Genomic DNA, 17629 nt, shown 5'->3' with positions numbered 1-17629 from the left:
AAGGGGGATATCTTCTTAAATTATACAAATGTCTAACCACTGTGCTGCACAAGATACACTGAGAAAAGTTAAAACAAGAAGTGAGCTCTCTACCCCATGCAAAATCAGCAGAGGATACATTTCCAAGCACTAACTATTAGCACTTTCGCACCTCTGTGCAAGTACAAACGACATTTCTGTATTTCTAAATACATTTAACTGAGTAGTTGAGGAGCTGCTACTTAACCTAAATTTAGAAGCGATTAAGCTACAGTTTAATGAGGTGCTAAAAGGCAAATGTCAAGAGAAAATAATGGAATTCTATAAATGCCTTCCAAGCAATGAATATGCTCAATTTAAATCATATGCTTATGGCTACCAGTATTTAGCAGTATCTATTTGAAAAATTTTCAAAGATGTAATTCTCTAAAATCGTATTATAGACCAGCATTAACACATGAACCTTAGCAATCCATTTTGATGATGGAGAACTAATTTTGAATCCCAATTAAGCAAAATGTTATCCTCATTAAAAGGATTTATTCTCATCAGTAGACCTGTACTGCAAAAAATAAAAATGTATCCTATCATTATTATTACGTTTAGAGTTTCGTCGATATAAAATGAGCAGAGGGGGGCAGTATTCCAGGACTGAGAAGAACGGTGGCTTGTGTTGTTGCCTTGGGGACGAAGAGACGACACCGCGCAGGAGCCAGGCAGTCCAATGTTTCTGATTGGCAAGGGTTATGGGAGGGTCTTCATCACCTCCTCCTGTGCCCCCACAGAACGCGAAATTCTTTGAGAGTCGTGGGCGGAGGCCCACGCTTCCTCGGTTAGCCAGCCCTGGTGAAAAGCAGACAGCGCGGCAGCGGCGGGGAGGTCCGGGGCAGGTGGGAAGCGATCCGCCCTAAGCGCCACTGGCGCATGCGTATTGGCGATCCAAAGCCAGCGGAGTGTAGTCGCCATTGCGGGGGTTTCTTCAGAGCCCACCTGGCGCCGGGCGCTGGTAGAGCCCGCGGCCCAGTCACTGGGAGTCATTGGCTCAGGCATCAGGGCTCTCACCCTCTCTCGCTTCGGCTGGGACTGGCGGCGGAGGCGGTGTCAGGGGGCGGCGCGCCCTTTGTCTGTGGAGGCTGGTGAGTGCGCCCGACTGGGACCGAGCTGTGGGCGCAGGGAAGGGCGGGCGGGCCGTGGGCGCTCTGCCATCGAAGCCGCCCCTGCGCGGGAACCAGAGTCTCCCAGCAACGCCCTCAGCCTTCTTGTGGATCCTGTGTTCCTTCTTTGATAGGAACGCCTCCCCATCCCAAGATTATAAACGTGTTTTCTTCCAGTATCTTCTGCAATTTATTTTTGTGGAGGTGTGGGTGGGTATCATTTTTTGGAAAGTTTCCCCCGTCTCAAGAATGTTAAAACACAAAAACTCAGAGACAATAGTTTAGTGGTTACCAGAGGGTAAGGGGGTGGGGGGTGGGAGATGAGGGTAAGGGGGATCAAATATATGGTGATGGAAGGAGAACTGACTCTGGGTGGTGAACACACAATGGGATTCATAGATGATGTAATACAGAATTGTTCACCTGAAATCTATGTAATTTTACTAACAATTGTCACCCCAATAAACTTTAATTTAAAAAAAAAAAAGTTATTGTAGTAAAAAGTATATTCTTAAGAATTTTCCGCCCTGCATTCTTAGCTCTAGGATTAGTCCAGTATGGTTGTCACTCAGATTACAGTCAGGATGATGGATGCCAGATGGTCCTGATGTCAGGTGGTCCTGAAGATGGGCACCAGATGTCTGGTCACATACCGTGGTCCAGATAATGGATGTCAGGTGGATGTAATCAGGGGGTAATCAGGTGGTCTGGATAAGTGAGTCCTTTGAAGGGGTAATTAGAGGGCTATCTGGAGGTCCAGATGTATTTCCAGGCATTGACACAGGACTGGAAAGTTTTGTAAAATTTAAGTTCCCAGGCTAGTTATAAGAATAGTCTTTCCTCATGCCTCAATTGTATTAATAATTTTAGCAGCTTGGTTAAAGTGACTCCATTTTATATATTCCCTATCTTCACTCTTTCCTCTTTTCCCTCTTGTGATCAGGATTTTTCTTTCAGAAAACATCAAACAAAACATTTTAAAGTCCCTCATTGTCAGGGTGGCAATGCCTTCCCTGGTCCTTCAGAGGGATGATATCAGTTAGAGACCCACTTGCCATTTATGGGTCTTATAACCCACCAATATTTATGCCAATTTTAGGCTAAAGTATTAGGAAAGGACCAATTATTTTTACATATCAATTTCAGTCAATGGCTAATTGTGCTCAATGAGCTAATTTATAGTGATCACAGCATGAACTGGCACATGCCTTGGTTTTCTTGTAGTGTTTATACAGCATACATAAATCTTGTAAATGATCATAAGAAATATTCCCAAGATAATAACAATCACCCCAATTTGAAAGATATTAATTTTTTTATTTACGTATAGTTGGTATACAATATTATATTGGTTATATTAGTTTCAGGTGTCAAATATAGTGATTCAAAATTTTTATAACTTACAATGTAATCACCCCACTAATTCTAGTAATCATTGGTCACCATGCAAACTTATCACAGTATTATTAACTGTATTCTCCTTCCCCTTTTCACTTATTCCCCCTTCTGGTAACCATCCCTTTGGTCTCTGTTTCTGAGTCTGTTTTTGTTTTGTTTGTTCACTTGTTTTGTGCTTTTATTCCACATATAAGCGAAACCAGATGGTATTTGTCTTTCTCTGCCTGATTTATTTCACATAGGATAATCTCTAGATATATCCATTTTAATGCAAATAGCAAGATTTGATTTTTTTTTATTACTGCATAATATTACATTGTGTATATATATGCACTGCTTCTTTATCCATTCATTTATTGATGGGCACGTAGGTTGCTCCCATATCTTGGCTAGTGTACATAATATTGCAATGAACATAGGCGTGCATGTATCTTTCTGAATTAGTGTCCTTGTTTTACTTGGATAAATACCCAGAAGTGGAATTGCTGGGTCTTGTGGTATATCTATTTTTAGTTTTTTGAGGAACCTCCATACTGTTTTCCTTAGGGGCGGCACCAGTTTGCAGTCCCACCAACAGTGCACAAGGGTACACTTTTCTCCACATCCTCACCAACACATGTTATTTTTTGACTTTTTGATAATAGCCATTCTGACCGGAGTGAGGTGATATCTCATTGTGGTTTTGATTTGCATTTCCCTGATGATTAGTGATATTGAGTATCTTTTCATATATCTGTTGGCCATCTGTATGTCTTCTTTGGAGAAATGTCTTTTCATGTCCTCTGCCCATTTTTCAATCAGATTGTTGATTTTTTTATTGAGTTGTATGAATTTCCTATATATTTTGGATATCAACCCCTTTATTGGATATATCATTTATGACTATATTCTCCCATTCAGTAGGTTGTCTTTTTGTTTTCTTGAATGTTTCCTTTTCTGTGCCAAAGTTTTTTAGTTTAATGAAGTCCCATTTGTTTAGTTGTGCTTTTGTTTCCCTTGCTTGAGGGGATGTATCCAAAAATATGTTACTCACTGATGTCAAATAGTTTACTGCTTATGTTTTCTTCTAGTTTTATGGTATCTGGTTTTATGTTTAAGTCTTTAACTCATTTTGAGTTTATTTTTATATATGGTGTAAGAGTGGTCCAATTTTTTTTTTTTTTTACATGTATCTGTCCAGTTTTCTCAACACCATTTGGTGAAGAGATTGTCATTAGTCCGTTGTATATTTTTACCTCCTTTGTCATAGATTAGTGGACCATATAAGCTAGGGTTTATTTCTGGACTCCCTATTCTGTTTCATTGATCTATGTGTCTGTTTTTGTACTGGTACAATACTGTTTTGATTATTACAGCTTTGTAGTATATTTTGAGATCAGGTGTCATGATATCCCCAACTTTGTTCTTCTTTCTAGAGATTGCTTTGGATATTTGAGGTCTTTAGTGGTTCCATATAAATCTAGGATTATTTGTTCTAGTTCTGAGAAAAATGACATTAGTATTTTGATAGGAATTTCATTGAATCTGTAGATTTCTTTGGGTAGTATGGTCATTTTAACAATATTAATCCTTCCAATCCATGAAAATGGTATGTCCTTCCATTTATTTGTCCTCTTCAATTTCTTTCTTCAATTTTACAGTTTTCAGAGTGCAGATCTTTCACCTCCTTGATTAAATTTATTCCTAGATATTTTACTATTTGATATACTTCTAAATGGGATCATTTTCTTAATTTCTCTTTCTGATTGTTCATTATTAGTATTTAGAAATGTGACAAATTTCTGTATATTAATTTTGCATCTTGCTATTATACTGAATTCTTTATTCTGTTAATTTTTTAGTGTATTCTTTGGGATTTTCTGTATATAGTATCATCATATGCAAATAATGGCAGTTTTACTTTTTTCCTTTCCAATTTGAATGCTTTTTATTTCTTTTCCTTGTCTGATTGCTGTGGCCAGGACTTCCAGTACTGTGTTGAATAGTAGTGGTGAGTGTGGGCATACTTGTCTTCTTCCTGCTTAGAGGAAAAGCTTGTAGCTTTTCACCATTGAGTATGATGTTAGCTGTGGGCTTATTGTATATAGCCTTTATGAATGTGGTAAGTTCCTGCTATACCCACTTTGTGGGCAATTTTTATCGTAAATGGATGTTGAATTTTGTCAAATGCTTTTTCTGCACCTATTGGGGTAATCATATGATGTTTATCCTTGGTTTTGTCGATGTGATAAGTCACATTAATCGTTTCGAGGATATTAAACCACTCTTGTGTTCCTGGTATAAATTCCACTTGATCATGGTGTCTCCTTTTAATGTACTGTTGAATATTGGTTTGCTAATAATTTGTTGAGAATTTTTGCATATATGTTCATAAGAAATATTGGCCTGTAATTCTCTTTCTTTGTATTGTCTTTGTCTGGTTTTGGTATCAGTAACGCTGGCCTCGTAGAATGAGTTTGGAGGTGTTCCTTCCTCTTCAAATTTTTTTTCAAATTGTTTGAGGATAGGTACTAATTCTTCTTTAAATGTTTGGTAGAATTCACCTGTGAAGCCCTCTTGGCCTGGGCTTTTGTTTGTTGGGAGTTTTTTTTTTTTTCTCCTGCTTCAGTTCATTGCTACTAATTAGTCTATTCAGATTCTCTGTTTCTTCATGCTCTAGCTTTGAAAGTTTGTATATTTCTAAAAATTTATCCATTTTTCTAGATTGTCAAATTTGTCAGCATATAATTGTTCATAGTATTCTTTAATGATCCTTTGTATAGCTGTGGTGTCAGTTGTAATCCCTCCTCTTTCATTCCTGATTTTATTTATTTGTGTTCTCTTTTCTGCTTCATAGGTCTTGCTAGAGGCTTGTCAATTTTATGTACCCTTTTTAAGAACCACCTCTTTGTTTCTTTTTTTTTTAATTGGGGTAACAATGGTTAGTAAAACTACATAGGTTTCATGTGTGCATTTCTATAATATATCATCCATATATCATCACATTCTGTGCTCAGCTCCCAAAATCAGTTCTCCTTCTAGCGTCATATATTTGACTCCCTTTACCCTTTTCTACCATCTCTCCTCCCGCTTTACCCTCTGGCAACCAGCTCTTTGTTGCATTAATCTTTTCTATTATTTTTCTATATACTTTTTCTTTTCTTTTTTTCTTTTTTTTTAATTTATTGGGGTGACAATTGTTAGTAAAATTACATAGATTTCAGGTGTACAATTCTGTATTACATCATCTATAAATCCCATTGTGTGTTCATCACCCAGAGTAAGTTCTCCTTCCATCACCATATATTCGATCCCCCTTACCCTCATATCCTACCCCCCACCCCCCGACCCACTTACCCTCTGGCAACCACTAAACAATTGTCTGTGTCTATGAGTTTCTGTTTCTCATTTGTTTGTCTTGTTCTTTTGTTGTTTTTGGTTTATATACCACATATCAGTGAAATCACATGGTTCTCCGCTTTTTCTGTCTGACTTGTTTCGCTCAGCATTACTCTCTCAAGATCCATCCATGTTGTCACAAATGTTCCTATATCATCTTTTCTTACTGCCGAATAGTATTCCATTGTGTATATATACCACAACTTCTTTATCCATTCATCTATCGAAGGACATTTTGGTTGTTTCCATGTCTTGGCCACCGTACACAAAGCTGCAATGAACATTGGAGCACATGTGTCTTTATCTCTAAATGTTTTCAGACTTTTTGGGTAGATACCCAGGAGAGGGATTGCTGGGTCATATGGCAATTCTATTCGTAATTCTTTGAGGAAGCTCCACACTGCCTTCCATAACGGCTGCACCAGTCTGCATTCCCACCAACAGTGTATGAGTGTTCCTTTTTCTCCACAGCCTCTCCAATATTTGTTACTATTTGTCTTGTTGATGATAGCCATTCTGACTGGGGTGAGGTGATATCTCATTGTGGTTTTGATTTGCATTTCTCTGATGATTAGTGATGTTGAGCATTTTTTCATATGTCTATTTACCATTTGTATGTCCTCTTTGGAGAAATGTCTCTTCAAGTTCTCTGCCCATTTTTCAATTGGGTTCTTTGTTTTTTTGTTGTTGAGTTGCATGAGTTCCTTGTATATTCTGGATACTAGCCCATTATTGGAGGCACTGTTTGCAAAAATCTTCTCCCATTCAGTTGGTGGCCTCTTTATTTTGTCAATGGTTTCTTTTGCTGTGCAGAAGCTTTTAAGTTTCATATAGTCCCATTCGTTTATTTTAGCTTTTACTTCCATTGCCTTTGGAGTCAAGTTCATAAAATGCTCTTTGAACCCAAGGTCCATAAGTTTAGTACCTATGTTTTCTTCTATGCAGTTTATTGTGTCAGGTCTTATGCTTAAGTCTTTGATCCATTTTGAATTAACTTTGGTACATGGTGACAAATAGCAGTCCAGTTTCATTCTTTTGCACGTGGCTATCCAATTCTCCCAGCACCATTTATTGAAGAGGCTGTCTTTGCTCCATTGTATGTTTTTAGCTTCTTTGTCAAAAATTATCTGTCCATATTTATGTGGTTTTATTTCTGGGTTCTCAATTCTATTCCATTGGTCTATGTGTCTGTTTTTCTGCCAATACCATGCTGTTTTGATTATTGTAGCCCTGTAGTACAAGCCAAAGTCAGGAAGTGTGATACCTCCATTATTGTTCTTTTTCCTTAAGATTGCTTTGGCTATTCGGGGTCTTTGTGGTTCCAAACAAATCTGATGATTTTTTGTTCTATTTCTTTAAAATATGCCATTGGGATTTTGATGGGGATTGCATTGAATCTGTATATTGCTTTGGGTAATATGGCCATTTTAACTATGTTGATTCTTCCAATCCAAGAGCACGGAATGTCTTTCCATTTCTTTGTGTCTTCTTCATTTTCTTTCAAAAATGTCTTATAGTTTTCAGCATATAGGTCTTTCACATCCTTGGTTAAGTTTATTCCTAGGTATTTTATTCTTTTTGCTGCAATTGCAAAAGGAATTGTTTTTTGTATTTCTTTTTCTGAGATTTCATTGTTAGTATATAGGAAGGCAATGGACTTTTGTGCGTTGATTTTGTAGCCGGCAACTTTACTGTATTCGTTGATTGTTTCTAATAGCTTTTTGGTGGAGTCTTTGGGGTTTTCTATATAGAGCATCATGTCATCTGCAAAGAGTGATAATTTAACTTCTTCATTCCCAATTTGGATGCCTTTTATTTCTTTCTCTTGCCTGATTGCTCTGGCAAGGACTTCCAACACTATGTTGAAAAGCAGAGGTGATAGGGGACATCCCTGTCGTGTTCCTGAACGTAGAGCAAAGGGCTTCAGTTTTTCTCCATTAATTATGAGATTAGCAGAGGGCTTGTCATATATGGCCTTTATTATGTTAAGGTATTTTCCTTCTATACCCATTTGATTAAGTGTTTTAATCATAAATGGATGTTGTATCTTGTCAAATGCTTTTTCTGCATCAATTGATAGAATCATATGATTTTTGTCCTTTATTTTGTTTATGTGATGTATCACGTTGATGGATTTGCGTATGTTGAACCATCCTTGTGCCCCGGGGATGAACCCCACTTGGTCGTGATGAATAATCTTTTTAATGCATTGTTGTATTCGATTTGCTAGAATTTTATTTAGGATTTTTGCATCGGTATTCATTAGAGATATTGGTCTGTAGTTTTCTTTTTCTGTGCTGTCCTTACCAGGTTTTGGTATCAGCGTAATGTTGGCCTCATAAAATGAGTTAGGGAGTACTGTCTCTTCTTCAATTTTTTGGAAGAGTTTGTGCAGAATTGGTATTAGATCCTCTTTGAAGGTTTGGTAGAATTCACTAGTGAAGCCATCTGGTCCCGGACTTTTGCTTTTGGGAAGGTTTTGGATGACTGATTCAATTTCGTTACTGGTGATCGGTCTGTTTAGATTTTCCAGTTCTTCATGGTTCAGCCTTGGAAGGCTATATGTTTCTAAGAACTTGTCCATTTCTTCTAGGTTGTTGAATTTGGTGGCATATAGTCCTTCATAGTATTCTTGGATGATCCTTTGTATTTCTGTGGTGTCCGTGATAACTTCCCTTTTACGTTTCTGATTTTGTTAATCAGTGTCTTCTCTCTTTTATCTTAGTAAGTCTAGCCAAGGGTTTGTCAATTTTGTTAATCTTTTCAAAGAACCAGCTCTTTCTCATATTAATTTTTTCTATTGTCTTTTTGTTCTCTATTTCATTTAGTTCTGCTCTAATTATTGTTATTTCCTTTCTTCTGCTGACCTTGGGTTTTACTTGTTCTTCTTTTTCTAGTTCTGTAAGGTGTAACATGAGGTTATTTATTTGGGAGTTTTCTTGTTTCTTGAGATAGGCCTGTAATGAGATAAATTTCCCTCTTAAAACTGCTTTCGCTGCATCCCAGAAATTTTGGTAGGATGTATTTTCATTGTCATTTGTTTCTATGTATCTTTTGAGCTCTCCTCTAACTTCTTCTTTGACCCAGTCCTTCTTTAAAAGTATGTTGTCTAATCTCCATGTATTTCTGTTTTTTCCCGCTTTCTTTTTACAGTTGATATCCAATTTCAAAGCCTTGTGATCAGAGAATATGCATGGTATGATTTCAATCTTCTTAAATTTGTTGAGACTGATTTTATGTCCCAATATATGCTCTATCCTTGAGAATGTTCCATGTACACTAGAAAAGAATGTATAGTCTGATGTTTTAGGATGAAGTGCTCTATATATGTCAATTATGTCCATTTCATCTAATGTGTCATTTAGGGCTACTATTTCGTTATTTATTTTCTGTTTGGATGATCTATCCATAGCTGTCAATGATGTATTTAAGTCCCCTAGTATAATTGTGTTTTGGTCAATTTCTCCCTTTAGTTCTGTTAGTAGTTGCTTGGTGTATTTCTGTGCTCCCTGATTGGGGGCATAAATATTGATGACTGTTATGTCTTCTTGTTGTACAGTCCCTTTCACCATTATGAAATGTCCATCTTTGTCTCTTGTTATCTTTTTCACCTTGAAGTCTGTTTCATCTGATATCATTATGGCTACACCTGATTTTCTCTGGGTACCATTTGCTTGGAGTGTCAATTTCCACCCTTTCACTTTGAGTCTATGCTTGTCCTTGTAGCTGAGATGTGTCTCTTGGAGACAGCATATGGTTGGGTTTAGTTTTTTGATCCAATCTGCTACTCTGTGCCTTTTTATTGGTGAGTTCAGTCCATTTACATTTAGGGTGATTATTGATATGTGAGGATTTCCTGTCATTCTATGTTTAGTTTTCTAGTAAGGCTGTGTCTCCATTGTTTCTTTGCCTTTTTGTTGTTGTCTTTTATTTCTGTGTGGTGGTATTCTATGATGTTTCCCTCTGTTTCTTCTTTTATTTCAGTATATATTTCAATTCTGGATTTATTTTGAGTGGTTACCCTTAAGTTTATGTAAAAGAAAGTTTGATATTTAGAGTATTCCATTTTCTTCAGCACGCTTACTTTCTCCATTCCCATATTCGGTTCAGGCCTTTACTCTCCCCCTTTTTGAGTTTTGGTTGCCACAAATTGTCCCTGTTGATGGTGGTCGAATAGCCTACTTTAGTATTTCTTGTACTGCAGGTCGTGTATTAGAAAATTCCCTCAGCTTCTGTATGTCTGGAAAGGTCTTTATTCCTCCTTCATATCTAAAGGATATCTTTGCTGGATATATTATTCTTGGCTCATGGTTTCTCTCTTTCAATAGTTTGAATATTTGGTTCCCTCCCTCCTGGCTTGTAGAGTTTCTGCTGAAAAATCTGATGATAATCTAATGGGCTTTCCTTTGTAAGTTACCGTCTTCTTTTCCCTGGCTGCCTTGAGGATTCTTTCTTTGTCGTTGATTTTAGACAGCTTCAATACAATGTACCTTGGAGAAGGTCTGTTGGGATTGAGGTAACTAGGTGTTCTTTTTGCTTCTTTGATTCGACGGTCCAGTTCTGTCCACAAATTTGGGAAGTTCTCATCGACAATTTGTTTGAATATATTCTCTGTTCCCTTCTCTCTTTCTTCTCCTTCTGCTTTACCATGATTCTTATATTGCTCTTTCTGGTGGAGTCAGAAAGTTCTCGTAGAGTTCTTTCATTTCTTTTAAGTCTCAAGTCTCTTTCTTCTTCTATTTGTGTCATTTCCAGGTTTCTATCTTCGATGTCACTGATTCTTTCCTCCATCTGGTCAACTCTACTACCTAAGCTGGTTATTTCATTCTTAATTTCTTCTATTGAGTTCTTAATCTCCAGAAATTCTATTTGGTTCTTTTTTAAGATTTCAATCTCTTTCGTAAAATGCTCATGCTGTTCTTTGATTGAGTTTCTGAGTTCATTTAACTGCCTATCTGTGTTTTCTTGTATCTCGTTGAGTTTTTTCAGAACTGCAATCTTGAATTCTCTGTTTTTTAAGTCACATATTTCTGTATCTTTAAGTGCCTTCTCTGGAGATTTTTCACTTTCTTTCTGAGCTATCTTGTTGCCTTGGTTATTCATGGCGTTTACTGGTTTACTATTTCTCTTCCTAGACATCTACAGGAGTGACTTCTGCAACAGGTTGATAGAAAGTGGTCTTTCTTTTGTTTGCCAGTACTTTTTGGTAGAATGTTTTATTATTTCTCCAACTGCAACTTATTGTTCTTCTCCCACACGGTAGTGCTATGTTTTCTCTGCACTATTCCAACTTCTCACACAATGGGGGGATTCCCTGGGAGACGGGCTTTTCCTCTGTTAATAGTTCGTCTAGGTCACAGGGCACAGTGTCCCGGTGGGTATGCGGAGAGCTTTTGATGTTCCAAAGCTCTTCCAGCTCCTGATTCAGAGCCCGTATATTTCAGCAGTTCTGTTTACTCCTGCAGGGATCCGCCCAGATAGGTGGGGTCAGGGGCGGGGTGAGTTGTGAGAGGTGGCCCAGAGCAATGGCGGCGACCACCACCACAGCCGGTCCTGCTTCCACAGCTCTCTCCCCTTTGCTGGAACTAGTTGGGCTGTGAATTTGTGTTTGCGGCCCACAGTTCTCAAAACAGCAAATTTTCTGTTGTTTTGATCTGACACTGCTACTGTTTCGCTTCTAGCACCGGGCAGTTGGAGGCGGGGTGAGCTCTGGGAGGGAGGGAGGGGGCGGCTAGTCTCAGTGCCTAAGGCTCCGTTCTCTGCTCAGCAGTGCGGGCTTAAACCACCGTTTTCAGCCTTTTTCCCTCAGTCTTTTCTCCGAGGTCTCTGCCGTGAGCGTTGGATTCAGCCGTGTTATATGCTGTCCCCTCAGCCCTTTGGAGCCCTGGCAGAGCCCTAGCAGTCCGAGTTCTTCCCTCACTCACAGCTGCGGTAGTTCCAGGAAGCAGCGAGCTCGGCGCACTAGCTGGGTCTGCGTCCTGCGCCCACGCGGCTCCGTCTCTGCGCACTTCTCCCTTTCCTCCTCCCTCCACTCGCGCAAATCTCTCACTTGTAGGTGATTTCAGTCGGTAGTGGGCCTCTTCGTCTTGCCTGTCTCCTGTGCAGGGAGTCCTTTGTGGAGTTTTTGTTGTTCGATTCTTTGTAAATTCCAGGGGAGCTTTACAGAGGCTCACCTCACGCCGCCATTTTTCCGGAAGTCATTTTTCTATTTTCTATTTCATTTATTTCCTCTGTGACCTTTATTATTTTCATTACTTCTACTTACTTTGGGTTTTGTGTGTACCTCTTTTTCTAGTTTCTTTAGATGTAAACTTAGATTGTTTATTTGGGATTTTTCCTGATTCTTGACATAGGCCTGTATAGCTACAAACTTTCCTCTTTTAACTGCTTTCGGTGCATCCCATAAATTTCATAAAGTTGTATTTTCATTTTCATTTGTCTCAAGGTAGTTTTTTTTTTTTTAATTTATTAGGGTGACAATTGTTAGTAAAAGTACATAGATTTCAGGTGTACAATTCTGTATTACATCATCTATAAATCCCATTGTGTATTCACCACCCAGGTTATTCTCCTTCCATAACCATATATTTGATCCCCCTTACCCTCATCTCCTACCCCCCACCCCCTTACCCTCTGGTAACCACTAAACTATGGCTATGAGTTTTGAGTTTTTGTTTCTTGTTTGTCTTGTTCTTTTGTTGTTTTTGGTTTATATACCACATATCAGTGAAATCACATGGTTCTCTGCTTTTTCTGTCTGACTTATTTCACTCAGCATTACACTCTCAAGGTTCATCCATGTTGTCACAAATGTTCCTATATCATTTTTTTCTTACCGCTGAATACTATTCCATTGTGTATGTATATCACAACTTCTTTATCCATCTATCCATCATTCATCTATCGAAGGACATTTTGGTTCTTTCCATGTCTTAACCACCATAAACAAAGCTGCAATCAACATTGGAGCACATGTGTCTTTATGTATAAATGTTTTCAGATTTTTTTGGGTAGATACCCAGGAGAGGGATTGCTGGGTCATATGGTAATCTATTCATAATTTTTTGAGGAACCTCCACACTGCCTTCCATAATGGCTCCATTCCCACCAACATTGTATGAGGCTTCCTTTTTCTCCACAGCCTCTCCAACGCTTGTTACTATTTGTCTTGTTGATGATAGCCATTCTGACTGGGGAGAGGCGATATCTCATTCTGGTTTTTATTTGCATTTCTCTGATGATTAGTGATATTGAGCATTTTTTCATACATCTGTTTGCCATTTGTATTTCCTCTTTGGAGAAATGTCTCTTCAGGTCCTCTGCCCATTTTTCAATTGGGTTGTTTGTTTTTTTGTTGTTGAGTTGCATGAGTTCCTTGTATATTTTGGATATTGGCCCCTTATCCGAGGCACAGTTTGTAAAAATCTTCTCCCATTCAGTTGGTTGTCTCTTTATATTGTCGATGGTTCCTTTTGCTGTGCCTATTCGTTTATTTTAGCTTTTACTTCCATTGCCTTTGGAGTCAAGTTCATAAAATGCTCTTTGAACCCAAGGTCCATAAGTTTAGTACCTATGTTTTCTTCTATGCAGTTTATCGTGTCAGGTCTTATGCTTAAGTCTTTGGTCCATTCTGAATTAACTTTGGTACATGGTGGCAAATAGCAGTCCAGTTTCATTCTTTTGCACGTGGCTATCCAATTCTCCCAGCACCATTTATTGAAGAGGCTGTCTTTGCTCCATTGTATGTTTTTAGCTTCTTTGTCAAAAATTATCTGTCCATATTTATGTGGTTTTATTTCTGGGTTCTCAATTCTATTCCATTGATCTATGTGTCTGTTTTTCTGCCAATACCATACTGTTTTGATTATTGTAGCCCTGTAGTACAAGCCAAAGTCAGGAAGTGTGATACCTCCATTATTGTTCTTTTTTCTTAAGATTGCTTTGGCTATTCAGGGTCAACAAATCTGATGATTTTTTGTTCTATTTCTTTAAAAAATGCAATTGGGATTTTGATGGAGATTACATTAAATCTGTATATTGCTCTGGGTAATATGGCCATTTTAACTATGTTGATTCTTCCAATCCATGAGCATGGAATTTCTTTTAAAAATGTCTTACAGTTTTCAACATATAGGTCTTTCACAGCCTTGGTTAAGCTTATTACTAAGTATTTTATTCATTTTGCTGCAATTGCAAAAGGAATTGTTTTTTGTATTTCTTTTGCTGAGATTTCATTGTTAGTATATAGGAATGCAGTGGACTTTTCTATGTTGACTTTGTAGCCGGCAAATTTACTGTTTTCGTTTATTGTTTGTAATAGCTTTTTGGTGGAGTCTTTAGGGTTTTTTACATATAGCATCATGTCATCTGCAAAGAGTGACAATTTAACTTCTTCATTCCCAATTTGGATACCTTTTATATCTTTCTCTTGCCTGATTGCTCTGGCGAGGACTTCCAACACTGTGTTGAAAAGCAGAGGTGATGGGGACAGCCCTGTGGTGTTCCTGAACGTAGAGCAAAGGGCTTCAGTTTTTCACCATTAATTATAAGATTACCTGTGGGATTGTCATAGATGGCCTTTATTATGTTAAGGTATTTTCCTTGTTTACCTATTTTATTAAGTGTTTTAATCATAAATGGATGTTGTATCTTGTCAAATGCTTTTTCTGCATCAATTGATATAATCATATGATTTTTGTCCTTTATTTTCTTTATGTGATGGATCACATTGATGGATTTGCGGATGTTGAACCAGCATTGTGCCCTGGGGATGAACCCCTCTTGGTTGTGATGAATAATCTTTTTAATGCAGTGTTGGATTCGATTAGCTAGAATTTTGTTTAGGATTTTTGTATCTGTATTCATCAGAGATATTGGTCTGTAGTTTTCTTTTTTTGTGCTGTCCTTACCAGATTTTGGTATCAGGGTAATGTTGGCCTCATAAAATGAGTTAGGGAGTACTGTCTCTTCTTCAATTTTTTGGAAGAGTTTGTGCAGAATTGGTATTAGATCCTCTTTGAAGGTTTGGTAGAATTCACTAGTGAAGCCATCCGGTCCCAGACTTTTGCTTTGGGAAGGTTTTGGATGACTGATTCAATTTCGTTACTGGTGATCGGTCTGTTTAGATTCTCCAGTTCTTTATGGTTCAGTCTAGGAGGGCTATGTGTTTCTAAGAACCTGTCCATTTCTTCTAGGTTATTAAATTTGGTGGCATATAGTCCTTCATAGTATCTTTGGATTATCATTTGTATTTCTGTGGCATCCGTGATAATTTCCCCTTTTTGATATCTGATTTTGTTTATTAGTGTTTTCTCTCTTTGTATCTAGTGAGTCTACCCAAGGGTTTGTCAATTTTCTTAATCTTTTCAAAGAACCAGCTTTGTCACATTAATTTTTTTCTCTTGTCTTTTTGTTCTCTATTTCATATAGTTCTGCTCTGATTGTTATTGTTTCCTTTTTTCTGCTGACCTTGGGTTTCATTTGTTCTTCTTTTTCTAGTTCTTTAAGGTGTAACGTGACGTTGCTTATTTGGGATTTTTGTTCTTTCTTGAGATACACCTGTGGTGATATAAATTTCCCTCTTAAAACTGCTTTTGAGATTTCCGGAAAAATGGCGGCGTGAGGTGAGCCTCTCTAAAGCTCCCCTGTAATTGACAAAGAATTGAACAGCAAAAACTCCACAAAGGACTCCCTGCACAGCAGACAGGCAAGACGAAGAGGCCCACTACCGACTGAAATCACCTACAGGTGGGAGATTCACGTGAGTGGAGGGAGGAGGAGGGAAGGGAGAAGTGCGCGGAGACGGAGCCGCGCGGGCGCAGGACGCAGACCTCGCTCAGTGCGCCGAGCTCACTGCTTCCCGGAACTACCGCAGCTGCGGGAGAGGGAAGAACTCGGACTGCTAGGGCTCCGCCAGTGCTCCACAGGGCTGAGTGGACAGCATATAACACGGCTGAACCCAACGCTCACGGCAGAGACCTCGGAGAAAAGACTGAGGGAAAAAGGCTGAAAACGGTGGTATAAGCCCGCACTGCCGAGCAGAGAATGGAGCCTTAGGCACTGAGACTAGCTGCCCCCTCCCTCCCCTCCCAGAGCTCGCCCCGCCCCCACCTACCCGGTGCTAGAAGTGAAACAGTAGCAGTGTCAGATCAAAACAACAGAAAATTTCCTGTTTTGGCAACTGTGGACCGCAAACAGAAATTCACAGCCCAACTAGTTCCGGCAAAGGGGAGGGAGCTGTGGAAGCAGGACCGGCTGTGGAGGTGGTCGCAGCCATTGCTCTGGGCCACCTCTCACAACTCACCCCGCCCCTGACCCCACCTATCTGGGCGGATCCCTGCAGGAGTAAACAGAACTGCTGAAATATACGGGCTCTGAATCAGGAGCTGGAAGAGCTTTGGAACATCAAAAGCTCTCTGCATACCACCAGGACACTGCGCCCTGTGACCAAGATGAACTATTAACAGAGGAGAAGCCCGTCTCCCAGGGAATCCCCGCATTGTGTGAGAAGTTGGAATAGTGCAGAGAAAACATAGCACTACCGTGTGGGAGAAGAAAAATAAGTTGCAGTTGGAGAAATAATAAAACATTCTACCAACAATTACTGGCAAACAAAAGAAAGACCGCTTTCTATCAACCTGTTGCAGAAGTCACTCCTGTAGATGTCTAGGAAGAGAAATAGTAAACCAGTAATCACCATGAATAACCAAGGCAACAAGATAGCTCAGAAAGAAAGTGAAAAATCTCCAGAGAAGGCACTTAAAGATACAGAAATATGTGACTTAAATGACAGAGAATTCAAGATTGCAGTTCTGAAAATACTCGAGATACAAGAAAACACAGATAGGCAGTTAAATGAACACAGAAACTCAATCAAAGAACAGCATGAGCATTTTACAAAAGAGATTGAAATCTTAAAAAAGAACCAAATAGAATTTCTGGAGATTAAGAACTCAATAGAAGAAATTAAGAATGAAATAACCAGCTTAGGTAGTAGAGTTGACCAGATGGAGGAAAGAATCAGTGACATCGAAGATAGAAACCTGGAAATGACACAAATTGAAGAAGAAAGAGACTTGAGACTTAAAAGAAATGAAAGAACTCTACAAGAACTTTCTGACTCCATCAGAAAGAGCAATATAAGAATAATGGGCATACCAGAAGGAGAAGAAAGAGAGAAGGAACAGAGAATATATTCAAACAAATTGTCGATGAGAACTTCCCAAATTTGTGGACAGAACTGGACCCTCGAATCCAAGAAGCAAATAGAACACCTAGTTACCTCAATCCCAACAGGCCTTCTCCAAGGCACATTGTATTGAAGCTGTCTAAAATCAACGACAAAGAAAGAATCCTCAAGGCAGCCAGGAAAAGAAGACGGTAACTTACAAAGGAAAGCCCATTAGATTATCATCAGATTTTTCAGCAGAAACTCTACAAGCCAGGAGGAGTGGAACCAAATATTCAAACTATTGAAAGAGAGAAACCATGAGCCAAGAATAATATATCCAGCAAAGATATCCTTTAGATATGAAGGAGGAATAAAGACCTTTCCAGACATACAGAAGCTGAGGGAATTTTCTAATACACGACCTGCACTACAAGAAATACTAAAGGAGGCTATTCGACCACCATCAACAGGGACAATTTGTGGCAACCAAAACTCAAAAAGGGGAGAGTAAAGGCCTGAACCGAATATGGGAATGGAGAAAGTAAGCGTG

General features: G+C 38.8%; 1 protein-coding gene across 5 annotated transcripts in view; it reads left to right on the top strand.

The window, feature by feature from the left end:
• The first annotated feature begins 594 nt into the window (after window positions 1-594).
• Window positions 595-17629, top strand: part of ZNF713 (zinc finger protein 713) — a 52314-nt gene continuing 35279 nt past the window's right edge. For 2 of the 5 annotated variants that reach the window (XM_074328521.1, XM_074328520.1), the window contains exon 1: window positions 607-1115. The gene's annotated coding sequence lies outside the window, so the exon portion shown is untranslated. Of the gene's footprint in view, window positions 1116-17629 lie in introns of all 5 variants that reach the window. The other 3 variants (XM_074328523.1, XM_074328518.1, XM_074328519.1) reach the window with 3 other exon arrangements.

This window comes from Rhinolophus sinicus, linkage group LG03 (genome assembly GCF_036562045.2).
Source record: "Rhinolophus sinicus isolate RSC01 linkage group LG03, ASM3656204v1, whole genome shotgun sequence".
Lineage (NCBI taxonomy): Eukaryota > Metazoa > Chordata > Mammalia > Chiroptera > Rhinolophidae > Rhinolophus > Rhinolophus sinicus.
This window is presented reverse-complemented; position numbering and strand designations above follow the sequence as displayed.